This window comes from Scyliorhinus torazame, chromosome 4 (genome assembly GCF_047496885.1).
Source record: "Scyliorhinus torazame isolate Kashiwa2021f chromosome 4, sScyTor2.1, whole genome shotgun sequence".
NCBI classification, from domain to species: Eukaryota; Metazoa; Chordata; class Chondrichthyes; order Carcharhiniformes; family Scyliorhinidae; genus Scyliorhinus; species Scyliorhinus torazame.
The window spans coordinates 52,180,671-52,197,712 of NC_092710.1; the positions used below are offsets into that span (position 1 = coordinate 52,180,671).

Below are 17,042 nucleotides of genomic sequence, written 5' to 3' on the forward strand. Positions count from 1 at the left end.
TTTCAGGAGAGGAGTCAGATGATTTCCTGGTGTGCTGGAAATAAATCAGCAAACACCATCGTTCCATTACCTCCTCTGCTTGATTTCCCATTTCCTCGCATTTTCCCAAAAGTAAAACTTAGCGGGTTCACAGAAAAACAAAATTGTTCGCATATTAGAAATATTACTGTGACAATGCATTATTCTTATTTATTTATCAATATATTCATTGAGTCAATAAACGCTTTATTAAATCTGAGTCCCGAGCTTTCTTAACGCCTGGCTGGGTAATTGGGAAGGTGGGGAATGGGAAGATGGGGAATGTGGCATATGGGAGTTTGTGGAAGGTGGGTAATGGAGAAGAGCGGGTTTGGGAAAGGTGGTGTGTGGAGTGGGAAGGTTGACTAGGTGATGTGGACGATGGGCTCAATGAACATGCGGGATGGAGCAGGCGGGACTGGAATTTGTGGGAAATGGGAAGGAGAGAGGGTGGAGAATGTGGAGGATGGGAAATGTAGTGGATGCGGATTGTGGAGGATTGAAAATGTGGGTTGGGGCAAGTTGAGGAGTGGCTAAGTTGGGGGATGGGAAAATGGGCATTGGGAAAGTTGGGTGACGAGGAAGTGGGTGGGGTTGGGAATGTTTTGTTGGGGCAGGTGGGTGCGAAATTGGTGTCATGGGGGTGGAGTGGGGTATTGGCATGGTGAGGGTGGGAAAGTTAGGGGATGGGGTGGTTGGGATGGCAAAGGTGTCCAATGTGGAACATTCATGATTGGGAAGGTGGCGACAGGAGAAGGTATGGAATGTGGTACATCAGGGATGGGGAATGTTGTGAATGAGGAATGTGGAATACACAGAAGATGGGGGGTGGGGAAGATGGGGATGGTGAATTTGCTGGATGTGCAAGGTGGGGTGTGGTCAAGCCTAGACTCTGGCAGAGCGGTGTGGAGGTTGGTCGTCACCACCAGGACCCATTTTCCTTGTGGGGTGGCTGTGGGAGGACGGGGTGGGGAGGTCTTGGGGAGGGGGAGCAGAGATCCTTGGCCATGTCAGTCGGGATGGTCAGTGTCTGAAGCAGCAACTCCTGCAGGTAGATCATTCTAACTGACAGGACAATGGAACAATGATAGATGATGTTGTGATGCAACAAAGATCATTGATCAAAAAGTAGGAGGGACTGGATTCCTTTCTCAAATTGTAGCTTCATATTGCCCTGGGTTTCGTGTAGTTTTGCTTATTCAGGCTTCAGACCGAGACAGAGAGCAAGGACTTTATGTCCATTCTTTCTAAGTGAGTACCCCTCATAGCAACCTCGCCTACGACACAAATTGCCACCCCTGTCCCCTGTAAAATGATGGAAAGAGCTTTCCTCTTCATTTTCAAATACTCCATTGCCTGGAGCCAACCTCTGGTCGCTGAACCATTTGGAGATGGAAAGCTTGCTCCCTCTTCCTCTTCCCCTATGCAACTGGCAACAGATGTTGAAGAAGGTGGCACCATGTAAGGGTGCAGTGTAAGCACAGGAGCAGGCAGCTCGATGCCACCAGGCATAGTGATAAACCGAATCTGCCTGCAGACTCCCGCAGGTGGAGCAAAGATGCTAAATTGAGATCTGAAAGACTGATCATCATAAATCTTGCCCTACCTGGGTGTATAATCCAGGTGGCATGGTGCCTGTGTCAGCAATTCAGCTCTCTCATATAAATTTAGTTTGGCATAATTTTGAAGTATATAAAAGCCTGAATGGTATCGACAAGGTCTGTGTGGAAAGATGTTTCCTCTTTTGAGCTGAGATCTAGGGGGCGCTGTTTTTAACATCCAGGCACCCTTATGGGATAGAGAACATTGATTTTTCTCTGTCCATGGGTTGTCCAACTTTGAGGCTTTACCTCAGAAAGCAATGGAAGCGGGGTCACTGAATATTGTTAAATCAGAGATAAATTGATCTTGTTGGGCAGCAAAGGTTTTTGAGAGTCGTTGGGAATTTAAAAATCGAAACACAATCAAAACATCCATAATCTTATTGAATGTTGGTGCTGTCTTGAGAGGCCCAGTCACCTTCTTCTGCTCCAGTTTTGTATGTTCAAATGGAACCAATTTCAAAGCAAACACATTTGCACAGCGAATTCCTCATTGCAACGCAAAGAAAATGGCCAAATATTTTTTCAGCGAAAGAATTTAAATGGGAAAACCTTGGCGTCCTTAAAACGGATCAGTTGAAAATGTTTGCTGGGGAAAGATGTCCGCCGACACCCTCACCCGTTGACCGCCTCTGGTTGGGGTCCCAGCTCCCAGCAGTGAACATTTTCCAGTAAAATCAAACAAAATGGGCTGATCCAGTCGTCAGTGGAACATCTGGATCTCGCGTCTCCCGTTGAGCACTCGGATCAATAGCTCAATGGTGACTCCAAATCTATGGCCTCGTCAATTTAATTGCAGCTACAATTACGAGGAGGTGGAGAGAGAGGAAGAAGCTCATGAGAGGGAAAGAGAGCGTGGGGAATGTTAAAGAGAGGGAAAGTGAGAAAGAGAAGGAAGGGAGAGGGAGGGATCAAGAAAAGGAAAGAGAATTTGCTTTTTCCGAATATTGGAAATGGAGCTGGCAACTCAAAGGTAAGGAGAGTATAGACGGCGTCGCTGCAAGTTAATATCTCTCTCGATGAGGAAATACCCACCCCATCCCCCTCACCATCCCTCTCACGTGGGACTACTTTCTGAGACCATCAAGTTTGTGAGATTCCTTTCCAAATTTGAAGAGAATGATGTGAAGCCATTTTTGTTCTTTTAGAAAATAGGAGGGCAGCTAAAATGGCCCCCAGATATCTGGACATTTTTAGTTCATGGGGAGCTGTTTGAGAGTGTCCAAGCGGTCGACTTCATGCTGCATTGTGATGGGCACCAGGGCCATAGGTCCCCAAGGCACACCGATGGAGCCAGGGTTGTGGAGGGCAGAGTGCTGGAGGAGTGGCCGGGGGGGAAGGAGCAGGACAAGTGGGGGCATGGTCTGCAGTACAGCCTGTTGGACCTGGCTGGGCATGCGAGTACGCACCATGCTAACATGTCTGACTTTTACCCCCTGCAGACAATGGCCTTCAGGCAGCACGTTAGCGCAGTGCTTAGCACAGTTACTTCACAGCTCCAGCGTTCCATGTTCGATTTCTGGTTTGGGTCACTGTCTGTGCGGAGTCTGCACGTTCTCTGTGTGTGTGGGGGTTTTCTCCGGGTGCTCCGGCTTCCTCCCACAGTCCAAAGATGTGCAGGTTAGGTGGATTGGACACCCTAAATTGCCCTCAGTGTCCAAACCGTTTCGGTGGGGATACTGGGTTACGGGGATAAAGGGGATAGGGTGGAGGCGTGGGGCTTAAGTAGGGTGCTCTTTCCAAGGGCCGGTGCAGACTCACTGGTGGCCTTTTGTGGAACATAGGAGCAGGAGGAAGTCTTTCGGCCCTTCGAGCCTGCTCCGCCATTCATCACGATCATGGCTGATCATCCACCTCAAAAGCCTAATCCTGCTGTCTCCCCATATCCTTTGATCCCATTCACCCCAAGTGCTATATCTAGCCGCCTCTTGAATATATTCCATGTTTTAGCGTCAACTACTTCCTGTGGTAATGAATTCCACAGGCTCACCACTCTTTGGGTGAAAAAATATCTCCTCATCTCTGTCCAAAATGGTTTACCCTGAATCCTCAGACTGTGACCCCTGGCTCTGGACACACCCACATTGGTAACATCTTCCCCGCATTTACCCTGTCTAGTCCTGTCAGAATTTTATAAGTCTCTATGAGATCCCCCCTCATTCTTCTGAACACCAGCGAGAATAATCCTAACCTAGTCAATCTCTCCTCATATGATAGTCCAGCCATCCCTGGAATCAGTGTGGTAAACCTTCGCTGCACTCCCTCGAGAGCAAGAACATCCTTCCACAGAGGAGGAGACCAAAACTGCACGCAATACTCCAGGTGTGGCCTCACCATGGCCCTTTATAATTGCAGCAACACATCCCTCCTTCTATACACGAAACACCTCGCAATGAAGGCCAACATACCACTTTACCACCTGCTGCACCTGCATGCTTACCTTCAGCGACTGGTGCACAAGGACACCCAGGTCCCGCTGCACAGCGAAAACAGTGCGGGAGCAGAGAGAGCCGGGACAGCCAAAATAGCGCCGGAGGAGAGAGCCGGGAGATTTAAAAAGGGCGGGAGGAGAGAGCCGGGAGATTTAAAAAGCACGGGAGGAGAGAGCCGGGAGATTTTAAAAGCGCTGGAGGAGAGAGCCGGGACAGTGCTGGGAGAGGTGAGTGCACAAAAGGTGTGGCAGGAGTGCCTTTAGTCACGGAGTGCTGATTGGAACAGAGTGCATCTGAGTTTAGGTGAGTGACTGAGTTCAGGTGAGTGGCCAGAGAGGGCTATGTTTTTGTTGGTGTTCGGGTTTATCGTTGAGGTTCGACAAAAAATGTTTTTTTTTTTAAATATTTAAATTAATTAACTAGTTGAATATGGCTGGACAGGTGATGTGCTGTTGCTGTATGATGATGGAACTGGTGGATCCCATTGAGACCGTCAGTGACCACATCTGCAGTGTTGGCTGCTCGAGGAATTACGACTCAGAATTGATGAGCTGGAGACCGAGCTGCACACACTGCAGCACATCAGGGAGGGGGAACATTACCTGGACGCTTTGTTTCAGGAGGCAGTCACACCCGGTAGAATAAGTTCTGTTAATTCGGACAGTGGTCAGGGACAGAATGGTATGACTGCAAGGGAGGCAGGTAGGGGGATCCTGAGTTTAGGAGTTGAGGAGCCTCATCCCTTGACTTTGTCCAACAGGTATAAGGTACTTGCTCCCTGTGTGGATGAGGAAGAGGGCTGTAGGGAGGATGCGTTGACTGACCACTGCACTTTGGTACAGGAAGCCATTCAAGAGGGGGGAGCAAAAAGACAAGTGGTAGTTGTAGGGGATTCTATAATTAGGGAGATTGATGGCATCCTTTGTAAGCCAGATCGAGAGTCCTGCATGGTATGTTGCCTGCCCAGTGCCAGGGTGAGGGACATCTCTGATCGGCTTGAAAGGATTTTGGAGAGGGAGGGGGAGGATCCAGTTGCTGTGGTCCACATTGGGACTAACAACATAGGTAAGACTAGGAAAGAGGACCTGTTTGGGGATTATCAAACACTAGGGACTAAATTAAAGAGCAGGTCCTCCAGGGTTATAATCTCTGGATTACTACCCGAGCCACGTGCCAATTGGCAGAGGGTTGAGAAAATTAGAGAAGTTAACACGTGGCTAAAGGAGTGGTGCGGGAAAGAGGGATTCCATTTCATGGGGCATTGGAATCAGTACTGGGGCAGGAGGGACCTGTACCGTTGGGACGGTCTTCACCTGAACCATTCTGGGACCAGTGTTCTAGCGAATAGGATAAATAGGTTGGTCACAAGGACTTTAAACTAGCAAGTTGGGGGGAAGGGAAGTGTAAAGCTATGGACAGTATAATGGTTAATGGAGATCAAGGCAGCAGGTTACGTGACAGGTTATTTTGTAGAGATATGGGTTCAAAGACAAGGAAAATTAGGAGAAAGGGTAAGAGGAAAAATAAATTGCGAAAAGTTGCTGATCAAGGTGTTAGGATTCATAACAAAAACATAAAAAACAGCATAAGTGTACTTTATCTGAATGCTCGTAGTATACGAAATAAGGTAAATGAGTTGATGGCACAAATCATCGTGAATGACTATGATTTAGTGGCCATTACTGAAACATGGTTAAAAGATGGTCACGACTGGGAGTTAAATATCCAAGGGTATCAGACTATACGAAAGGATAGAATGGACGGTAAGGACGGTGGTGTAGCTTTGTTGCTTAAGGATGGCATCCGGGCAATAGTAAGGGATGATATTGGTGCTATGGAGGACAAGGTTGAATCAATTTGGGTGGAAATCAGGAATAGTAAGGCAAAAAGGTCACTGATAGGAGTAGTCTATAGGCCACCAAATAGTAACAGAATGGTAGGGCAGGCAATAAGCAAAGAAATAACGGATGCATGTAGAAATGGTACAGTGGTTATCATGGGAGATTTTAATCTGCATATCGATTGGTTTAACCAGGTTGGTAAAGGCAGCCTTGAGGAGGAGTTTATAGAATGTGCCCGGGATAATTTCCTGGAACAGTATGTAATGGAACCTACAAGGGAACAAGCGGTCCTAGATCTGGACATGTGTAATGAGGCAGGATTGATTAATGATCTTATAGTTCAGGATCCTCTTGGAAGGAGCGACCACAATATGGTGGAATTTAAAATACAGTTGGAGGATGACAAGGTAAAATCAAACACTAGTGTTTTGTGCTTAAACAAAGGCGATTACAATGGGATGAGAGAAGAACTAGCTAAGGTAGACTGGGAGCAAAGACTTCATGGTGAAGCAGTTGAGGAACAGTGGAGAACCTTCCGTGCAATCTTTCACAGTGTTCAGAAAAGGTTCATAGCAACAAGAAAGAAAGACGGTAGAAAGGGGAAAAATCGACCGTGGATATCTAAGGAGGTGAGGGAGAGTATCAAATTGAAGGAAAAAACATACAAAGTGGCAAAATTTAGTGGGAGACTAGAGGACTGGGTAGTCTTTAGGGGACAATAGAAAGCTATAAAAAAGCCATAAAGAAGAGTAAGGTAGACTGTGAAAGTAAACTGGCTCAGAACATAAAAGCAGATAGTAAAAGCTTCTACAAATATCTAAAACAAAAAAGAGTCGCTAAGGTAAATATTGGTCCTTTGGAAGATGAGAAGGGAGATTTAATAATAGGAGACGGGGAAATGGCTGAGGAGCTGAACAGGTTTTTTGGGTCAGTCTTCACAGTGGAGGACACAAATAACATGCCAGTGACTGATGGAAATAAGGATATGATAGGTGAGGACCTTGAGAGGATTGTAATCACTAAGGAGGCAGTATTGGGCAAGCTAATGGGGCTAAAGGTAGACAAGTCTCCTGGCCCTGATGGGATGCATCCCAGAGTGTTAAAAGAGATGGCTAGGGAAATCGTAAACGCACTAGTGATAATTTATCAAAATTCACTAGACTCTGGGGTGGTCCCAGAGGATAGGAAAGTAGCAAACGTGACACCACTGTTTAAAAGAGGAGGTCGGCAGAAAGTGGATAATTATAGGCCGGTAAGCTAAACTTCGGTTGCAGGGAAAATGCTGGAATCTATCATTAAGGAGGAAATAGCGGGGCACCTGGAGGGAAATTGTCCCATTGGGCAGACGCAGCATGGGTTCACAAAGGGTAGGTCGTGTCTGACTGATTTGGTAGAATTTTTTGAGGACGTTACCAATGCAATAGATAACGGGGAGCCAATGGATGTGGTATATCTGGATTTCCAGAAAGCTTTTGACAAGGTGCCACACAAAAGGTTGCTGCATAAACTAAAGATGCATGGCATTGAGGGTAAAGTGGTAGCATGGGTAGAGGATTGGTTAACTAACAGAAAGCAGAGAGTGGGGATAAATTGGTGTTTCTCTGGTTGGCAAACTGTAACTAGTGGGTTCCCTCAAGGATCAGTGTTGGGCCCGCAGTTGTTCACAATTTACATAGACAATTTAGAGTTGGGGACCAAGTGCAATGTGTCAAAGTTTGCAGACACTAAGATGAGTGGTAAAGCAAAAAGGGCAGAGGATACCGGAAGTCTGCAGAAGGATTTGGATAGGTTAGGTGAATGGGCTAGGTCTGGCAGATGGAATTCAATGTTGCCAAGTGTGAGGCAATCCATTTTGGGAGGAATAACAGCAGAATGCATTATTATTTAAAAGGTAAGGTGTTAAAACATGCTGCTGTGCATTGGGACCTGGGTGTGCTTGTGCACGAGTCGCAAAAAGTTGGTGTGCAGGTGCAACAGGTGATTAAGAAGGCTAATCGAGTTTTGTCTTTCATTGCTAGAGGGATGGAGTTCAAGACTAGTGAGGTTATGCTGCAATTGTATAGGGTGCTGGTGAGGCCGCATCTGGAGTATTGTGTTCAGTTTTGTGTTCCTTACCTGAGAAAGGACATATTGGCACTGGAGGGAGTGCAGAGGAGATTCACTAGGTTGATCCCAGAGTTGAGGGGATTGGATTATGATGAGAGGTTGAGTAGACTGGGACTGTACTCATTGGAGTTTAGAAGAGTGCGGGGGGGATCTTATTGAGACATATATAATTATGAAGGGAATAGAAAGGATAGATGCGGGCAGGATGTTTCCACTGGTCGGGTAAAATGCGAGTCCAAGTTGAAGAATTTGAGAAAGGAAACTAAAGGGAGGCTGCCGGTCTGCTTGCGAAGGAAATGAGCTGGAGAGGCTGAATTACCAGTGAAGGAAATTCAAAAGATACAATATGAGACTTTGAAGTGAGCTGTGACCTGTTTTTGGAATGTGCCCTGGTAGCTCAGTCGGTAGAGCATCTGACTTTTAATCTGAGGGTCCAGGGTTCAAGTCCCTGTCGGGGTTTTGATTTTGGCTCAAGGCCTTTGCTTCCCAATGAACGGTCGGAAATAAAAATAAAGAATGCAGGAGGCTTCATGGAAAGTGGAAGAACCGCGACAACGTTGTGTTTGGCAAATTGCAACAGCCGTCCAGAATTTTCAAGAATTATTGCTAGATTTTCAGTGAATGAAAAAACTCTCTCCTGGTCTGATCCAGCATTATACCACTGTAGTTTTCTGGCCATGTTTAATCACGTCCCAATTTGTAAAATTTTTCCTGTTTGTATACTTCTTTCCTGCAGAACTGCTTTTAAATTAATAACTTTCAGAAATAACTGCAATTTTTACAGTTTCAAAAGGCCAGTGCTGATGAATATTTTAGTTTGCACTCTCAAAGTCAGCAGGAGAAATCAACAATACTGATGTTTAATCAAAACAATTGAAATCTGTTCTACACTTGCAAAGTTTCTTTGCAGATTGGTACTGTGGCTTAGATGGTTAAAGCACCTGTCTCGTAAACAGGAGATCTTGAGTTCAAATCTCAGCAGTACCTTTATACATTCAGGTCAAAGCATGTAGCCTGTGAAGAATGCTCCTCATTTAATGGTGAACACAGAAAATGTTGACATAAATTCTGTGGTACTGACCTTCAAGCTTGTTTTATGTCTAACTTGATTCAAACTTCCATATCTCCGATTTTTCACGCAACTTCCATTTTCCTCATCTACTCCATTGCATGTAACCTCGCTTCAGCTCTGAGTAAGTATCACACGGATTTGAAACATTAACTTTGTGTCTGGTTCCACAGACGTCCTCAAATTTGATGAGCTTTAATCCAATCATTTTTAGTTTCTCATGCAGATTCACAGATTTAATCTGATGAAGAGTGACCCAGCCTCGAAACGTTAGCTCGGTTCTCTCTTCACAGATGCTGCCAGACCCACTGAGATTTTCCATCATTTCCTGTTTTTTTTCAGATTTCACATCTGCAGTAATTTGCCTTTTTATTGGACGATATCTGTTGCTGCATGTCAGCAAGAACGATTTGGGCGGGATAAAGGATGGGGCGTTTTCCATGAAGATGTGGCGTTGACAGATCTATTTACACCCTGAAACTTTGCGATTTGCATAATTTGCTACTTTACTCGATGAGCTTACTTGCGTTCACACTCTGCCACAACAAACAACAGATGACACCCTTTATTCCCTCTCTCAAAATACAATCTGTATCTCTGCAGCTTCCCACTGATATCTCAGCGAACTAACCGTAATCTTCAATGTCTTGAAGTCCCAGTGCATGTCCCTGGGTAACAACAGTTGTCACATCACAGGTCATTGGTAAAATGCGAGTCCAAGTTGAAGAATTTGAGAAAGAAAGCCGAAGGGAGACTGCCGGTCTGCTTGCGAGGGAAATGAGCTGGAGAGGCTGAATTACCAGTGAAGGAAATTCAAAAGATACAATATGAGACTTTGAAGTGAGCTGTGACCCATTTTTGGAATGGGTCTTGGTAGCTCAGTCGGTAGAGCTTCAGACTTTTAATTTGTGGGTCCAGGGTTCAAGTCCCTGTCAGGGTTTTGATTTTGGCTCAAGGCGTTTGCTTCCCAATGAATGGTAGGAAATGAAAAATAAAGAATGCAGGATGCTTTATGGAAAGTGGAAGAACCGTGACAACGTCGTGTTTGGTAATTGCAACAGCCGTCCAGAATTTTCAAGAATTTTTGCTAGATTTTCAGTGAATGTATAAACTCTCTCCTGGTCTTGTCCTGCATTGTACCACTGTAGTTTTCTGGCCATGTTGAATCACTTCCCAATTCGCAAAATATTTCCTGTTTGTATTATTCTTTCCTGCAGAACTGCTTTTAAATTAATAACTTTCAGAATAACTGCAATTTTTACAGTGTCAAAAGCCCAGTGCCGATGAATATTTTAATTTGCACTCTCAAAGTCAGCAGGAGAAATCAACAATACTGATGTTTAATCAAAACAATTGAAATCTGTTCTACACTTGCAAAGCTGTCTTGCAGATTGGTGCTGTGGCTTAGATGGTTAAAGCGCCTGTCTTGTAAACAGGAGATCTTGACTTTAAATCTCAGCAGTACCTTTATACATTCAGGTTTAAGCATGTAGCCTGTGAAGAATGCTCCTCAATCAATGGTGGACACAGGAAATGGTGACAACGTTTCTGTGGTACTGACCTTCAACATTGCTTTCCCTTGTTTTATTTCAAACTTCCATATCTCCCGCTTTTCATGCAACTTCCATTTTCCTCATCTACTCCCTTGCATGTAACCTCGCTTCAGCTCTGAATAAGGATCACACGGATTTGAAACATTAACTTTGTGTCTGGCTCCACAGATATCCTCAAATTTTATGAGCTTTAATCCAATCATTTTTAGTTTCTCATGCACATTCACAACATGTGCAGTATTTTCCTTTGAATGCACGACAGGATTGACCTCAGGAAATCCAGTAGGAACATTCTGAATGTCTGTCAGTGATGTCTGTGGGCAAAGATTAAATGATTTACTCTGATGAAGAATGACCCTGCCTCGAAACGTTAGCTCGGTTCTCTCTTCACAGATGCTGCCAGACCCACTGAGATTTTCCATCATTTCCTGTTTTTTTTCAGATTTCACATCTGCAGTAATTTGCCTTTTTATTGGACGATATATGTTGCTGCATGTCAGCAAGAACGATTTGGGCGGTATAAAGGATGGGGAGTTTTCCATGAAGATGTGGCGTTGACAGATCTATTTACACCCTGAAACTTTGCGATTTGCATAATTTGTTACTTTACTAGATGAGCTTACTTGCGTTCACACTCTGCCACAACAGACAACAGATGACACGCTTTATTCCCTCTCTCAAAATACAATCTGTATCTCTGCAGCTTCCCACTGATATCTCAGCGAACTAGTGTAATCTTCAATGTCTTGAAGTCCCAGTGCATGTCCATGGGTAACAACAGTTGTCACATCACAGGTCATTGGTAAAATGCGAGTCCAAGTGAAGAATTTGAGAAAGAAAGCCGAAGGGAGGCTGCCGGTCTGCTTGCGAGGGAAATGAGCTGGAGAGGCTGAATTACCAGTGAAGGAAATTCAAAAGATACAATATGAGACTTTGAACTGAACTATGAGAACACATTTGTAATGGGCCCTGGTAGCTCAGTCGGTAGATCATCAGACTTTTAATCTGAGGGTCCAGGGTTCAAGTCCCTGTCTGGGTTTTGATTTTCGGTCAAGGCGTTTGCTTCCCAATGAACGGTCGGAAATAAAAATAAAGAATGCAGGATGCTTCAAGGAAAGTGGAAGAACCGTGACAACGTCGTGTTTGCCAAATTGCAACAGCCGTCCAGAATGTTCAAGAATTTTTGCTAGATTTTCAGTGAATGTAAAAACTCTCTCCTGGCCTTATCCAGCATTATACCACTGTAGTTTTCTGGCCATGTTTAATCACTTCCCAATTCGCAAAATATTTCCTGTTTGTATACTTCTTTCCTGCAGAACTGCTTTTAAATTAATAACTTTCAGAAATAACTGCAATTTTTACAGTTTCAAAAGGCCAGTGCTGATGAATATTTTAGTTTGCACTCTCAAAGTCAGCAGGAGAAATCAACAATACTGATGTTTAATCAAAACAATTGAAATCTGTTCTACACTTGCAAAGTTCCTTTGCAGATTGGTGCTGTGGCTTAGATGGTTAAAGCACCTGTCTTATAAACAAGAGATCCTGAATTCAAATCTCAGCAGTGCCTTTATACATTCAGGTCAAAGCATGTAGCCTGTGAAGAATGTTCCTCATTTAATGGTGAACACAGAAAATGTTGACATCATATCTGTGGTACTGACCTTCAAAATTGTTTTCGCTTGTCTTATGTCAAACTTGATTCAAACTTCCATATCTCCAATTTTTCACGCAACTTCCATTTTCCTCATCTACTCCATTGCATGTAACTTCGATTCAGCTCTGAATAAGGATCACACGGATTTGAAACATTAACTTTGTGTCTGGTTCCACAGACGTCCTCAAATTTTATGAGCTTTAATCCAATCATTTTTAGTTTCTCATGCAGATTCACAGATTTACTCTGATGAAGAGTGACCCAGCCTCGAAACGTTAGCTCGGTTCTCTCTTCACAGATGCTGCCAGACCCACTGAGATTTTCCATCATTTCCTGTTTTTTTTTCAGATTTCACATCTGCAGTAATTTGCCTTTTTATTGGACGATATATGTTGCTGCATGTCAGCATGAACGATTTGGGTAGGATAAAGGATGGGGCGTTTTCCATGAAGATGTGGTGTTGACAGATCTATTTACACCCTGAAACTTTGCGATTTGCATAATTTGCTACTTTACTCGATGAGCTTACTTGCGTTCACACTCTGCCACAACAAACAACAGATGACACGCTTTATTCCCTCTCTCAAAATACAATCTGTATCTCTGCAGCTTCCCACTGATATCTCAGCGAACTAAACGTAATCTTCAATGTCTTGAAGTCCCAGTGCATGTCCCTGGGTAACAACAGTTGTCACATCACAGGTCATTGGTAAAATGCGAGTCCAAGTTGAAGAATTTGAGAAAGAAAGCCGAAGGGAGGCTGCCGGTCTGCTTGCGAGGGAAATGAGCTGGAGAGGCTGAATTACCAGTGAAGGAAATTCAAAAGATACAATATGAGACTTTGAACTGAACTATGAGAGCATTTTTGTAATGGGCCCTGGTAGCTCAGTCGGTAGAGCATCAGACTTTTAATCTGAGGGTCCTGGGTTCAAGTCCCTGTCAGGGTTTTGATTTTGGCTCAAGGCGTTTGCTTCCCAATGAACGGTCGGAAATAAAAATAAAGAATGCAGGATGCTTCAAGGAAAGTGGAAGAACCGTGACAACGTCGTGTTTGCCAAATTGCAACAGCCGTCCAGAATGTTCAGGAATTTTTGCTAGATTTTCAGTGAATGTAAAAACTCTCTCCTGGCCTTATCCAGCATTATACCACTGTAGTTTTCTGGCCATGTTTAATCACTTCCCAATTCGCAAAATATTTCCTGTTTGTATACTTCTTTCCTGCAGAACTGCTTTTAAATTAATAACTTTCAGAAATAACTGCAATTTTTACAGTTTCAAAAGGCCAGTGCTGATGAATATTTTAGTTTGCACTCTCAAATTCAGCAGGAGAAATCAACAATACTGATGTTTAATCAAAACAATTGAAATCTGTTCTACACTTGCAAAGTTCCTTTGCAGATTGGTGCTGTGGTTTAGATGGTTAAAGCACCTGTCTTATAAACAAGTAGATCCTGAGTTCAAATTTCAGCAGTGCCTTTATACATTCAGGTCAAAGCATGTTGCCTGTGAAGAATGTTCCTCATTTAATGGTGAACACAGAAAATGTTGACATCATATCTGTGGTACTGACCTTCAAAATTGTTTTCGCTTGTTTTATGTCAAACTTGATTCAAACTTCCATATCTCCAATTTTTCACGCAACTTCCATTTTCCTCATCTACTCCATTGCATGTAACTTCGATTCAGCTCTGAATAAGGATCACACGGATTTGAAACATTAACTTTGTGTCTGGTTCCACAGACGTCCTCAAATTTGATGAGCTTTAATCCAATCATTTTTAGTTTCTCATGCAGATTCACAGATTTAATCTGATGAAGAGTGACCCAGCCTCGAAACGTTAGCTCGGTTCTCTCTTCACAGATGCTGCCAGACCCACTGAGATTTTCCATCATTTCCTGTTTTTTTTCAGATTTCACATCTGCAGTAATTTGCCTTTTTATTGGACGATATCTGTTGCTGCATGTCAGCAAGAACGATTTGGGCGGGATAAAGGATGGGGCGTTTTCCATGAAGATGTGGCGTTGACAGATCTATTTACACCCTGAAACTTTGCGATTTGCATAATTTGCTACTTTACTCGATGAGCTTACTTGCGTTCACACTCTGCCACAACAAACAACAGATGACACCCTTTATTCCCTCTCTCAAAATACAATCTGTATCTCTGCAGCTTCCCACTGATATCTCAGCGAACTAACCGTAATCTTCAATGTCTTGAAGTCCCAGTGCATGTCCCTGGGTAACAACAGTTGTCACATCACAGGTCATTGGTAAAATGCGAGTCCAAGTTGAAGAATTTGAGAAAGAAAGCCGAAGGGAGACTGCCGGTCTGCTTGCGAGGGAAATGAGCTGGAGAGGCTGAATTACCAGTGAAGGAAATTCAAAAGATACAATATGAGACTTTGAAGTGAGCTGTGACCCATTTTTGGAATGGGTCTTGGTAGCTCAGTCGGTAGAGCTTCAGACTTTTAATTTGTGGGTCCAGGGTTCAAGTCCCTGTCAGGGTTTTGATTTTGGCTCAAGGCGTTTGCTTCCCAATGAATGGTAGGAAATGAAAAATAAAGAATGCAGGATGCTTTATGGAAAGTGGAAGAACCGTGACAACGTCGTGTTTGGTAATTGCAACAGCCGTCCAGAATTTTCAAGAATTTTTGCTAGATTTTCAGTGAATGTATAAACTCTCTCCTGGTCTTGTCCTGCATTGTACCACTGTAGTTTTCTGGCCATGTTGAATCACTTCCCAATTCGCAAAATATTTCCTGTTTGTATTATTCTTTCCTGCAGAACAGCTTTTAAATTAATAACTTTCAGAATAACTGCAATTTTTACAGTGTCAAAAGCCCAGTGCCGATGAATATTTTAATTTGCACTCTCAAAGTTAGCAGGAGAAATCAACAATACTGATGTTTAATCAAAACAATTGAAATCTGTTCTACACTTGCAAAGCTGTCTTGCAGATTGGTGCTGTGGCTTAGATGGTTAAAGCGCCTGTCTTGTAAACAGGAGATCTTGACTTTAAATCTCAGCAGTACCTTTATACATTCAGGTTTAAGCATGTAGCCTGTGAAGAATGCTCCTCAATCAATGGTGGACACAGGAAATGGTGACAACGTTTCTGTGGTACTGACCTTCAACATTGCTTTCCCTTGTTTTATTTCAAACTTCCATATCTCCCGCTTTTCATGCAACTTCCATTTTCCTCATCTACTCCCTTGCATGTAACCTCGCTTCAGCTCTGAATAAGGATCACACGGATTTGAAACATTAACTTTGTGTCTGGCTCCACAGATATCCTCAAATTTTATGAGCTTTAATCCAATCACTTTTAGTTTCTCATGCACATTCACAACATGTGCAGTATTTTCCTTTGAATGCACGACAGGATTGACCTCAGGAAATCCAGTAGGAACATTCTGAATGTCTGTCAGTGATGTCTGTGGGCAAAGATTAAATGATTTACTCTGATGAAGAATGACCCTGCCTCGAAACGTTAGCTCGGTTCTCTCTTCACAGATGCTGCCAGACCCACTGAGATTTTCCATCATTTCCTGTTTTTTTTCAGATTTCACATCTGCAGTAATTTGCCTTTTTATTGGACGATATATGTTGCTGCATGTCAGCAAGAACGATTTGGGCGGTATAAAGGATGGGGAGTTTTCCATGAAGATGTGGCGTTGACAGATCTATTTACACCCTGAAACTTTGCGATTTGCATAATTTGTTACTTTACTAGATGAGCTTACTTGCGTTCACACTCTGCCACAACAGACAACAGATGACACGCTTTATTCCCTCTCTCAAAATACAATCTGTATCTCTGCAGCTTCCCACTGATATCTCAGCGAACTAGTGTAATCTTCAATGTCTTGAAGTCCCAGTGCATGTCCATGGGTAACAACAGTTGTCACATCACAGGTCATTGGTAAAATGCGAGTCCAAGTGAAGAATTTGAGAAAGAAAGCCGAAGGGAGGCTGCCGGTCTGCTTGCGAGGGAAATGAGCTGGAGAGGCTGAATGACCAGTGAAGGAAATTCAAAAGATACAATATGAGACTTTGAACTGAACTATGAGAACACATTTGTAATGGGCCCTGGTAGCTCAGTCGGTAGATCATCAGACTTTTAATCTGAGGATCCAGGGTTCAAGTCCCTGTCTGGGTTTTGATTTTCGGTCAAGGCGTTTGCTTCCCAATGAACGGTCGGAAATAAAAATAAAGAATGCAGGATGCTTCAAGGAAAGTGGAAGAACCGTGACAACGTCGTGTTTGCCAAATTGCAACAGCCGTCCAGAATGTTCAAGAATTTTTGCTAGATTTTCAGTGAATGTAAAAACTCTCTCCTGGCCTTATCCAGCATTATACCACTGTAGTTTTCTGGCCATGTTTAATCACTTCCCAATTCGCAAAATATTTCCTGTTTGTATACTTCTTTCCTGCAGAACTGCTTTTAAATTAATAACTTTCAGAAATAACTGCAATTTTTACAGTTTCAAAAGGCCAGTGCTGATGAATATTTTAGTTTGCACTCTCAAAGTCAGCAGGAGAAATCAACAATACTGATGTTTAATCAAAACAATTGAAATCTGTTCTACACTTGCAAAGTTCCTTTGCAGATTGGTGCTGTGGCTTAGATGGTTAAAGCACCTGTCTTATAAACAAGAGATCCTGAATTCAAATCTCAGCAGTGCCTTTATACATTCAGGTCAAAGCATGTAGCCTGTGAAGAATGTTCCTCATTTAATGGTGAACACAGAAAATGTTGACATCATA

The 17,042-nt window shown here is 43.3% G+C and overlaps 4 non-coding genes across 4 annotated transcripts; all 4 read left to right on the plus strand.

The window, feature by feature from the left end:
• The first annotated feature begins 8,384 nt into the window (after positions 1-8,384).
• Positions 8,385-8,457, plus strand: trnak-uuu (transfer RNA lysine (anticodon UUU)). Its single transcript has one exon. It is a non-coding gene; the product is annotated as a tRNA-Lys (tRNA).
• A 454-nt stretch (positions 8,458-8,911) lies between these two features.
• On the plus strand, positions 8,912-8,985 carry trnat-cgu (transfer RNA threonine (anticodon CGU)). The gene has a single exon. It is a non-coding gene; the product is annotated as a tRNA-Thr (tRNA).
• Positions 8,986-11,586: 2,601 nt separating this feature from the next.
• Positions 11,587-11,659, plus strand: trnak-uuu (transfer RNA lysine (anticodon UUU)). The gene has a single exon. It is a non-coding gene; the product is annotated as a tRNA-Lys (tRNA).
• Positions 11,660-13,148: 1,489 nt separating this feature from the next.
• Positions 13,149-13,221, plus strand: trnak-uuu (transfer RNA lysine (anticodon UUU)). Its single transcript has one exon. It is a non-coding gene; the product is annotated as a tRNA-Lys (tRNA).
• Positions 13,222-17,042: the final 3,821 nt, after the last annotated feature.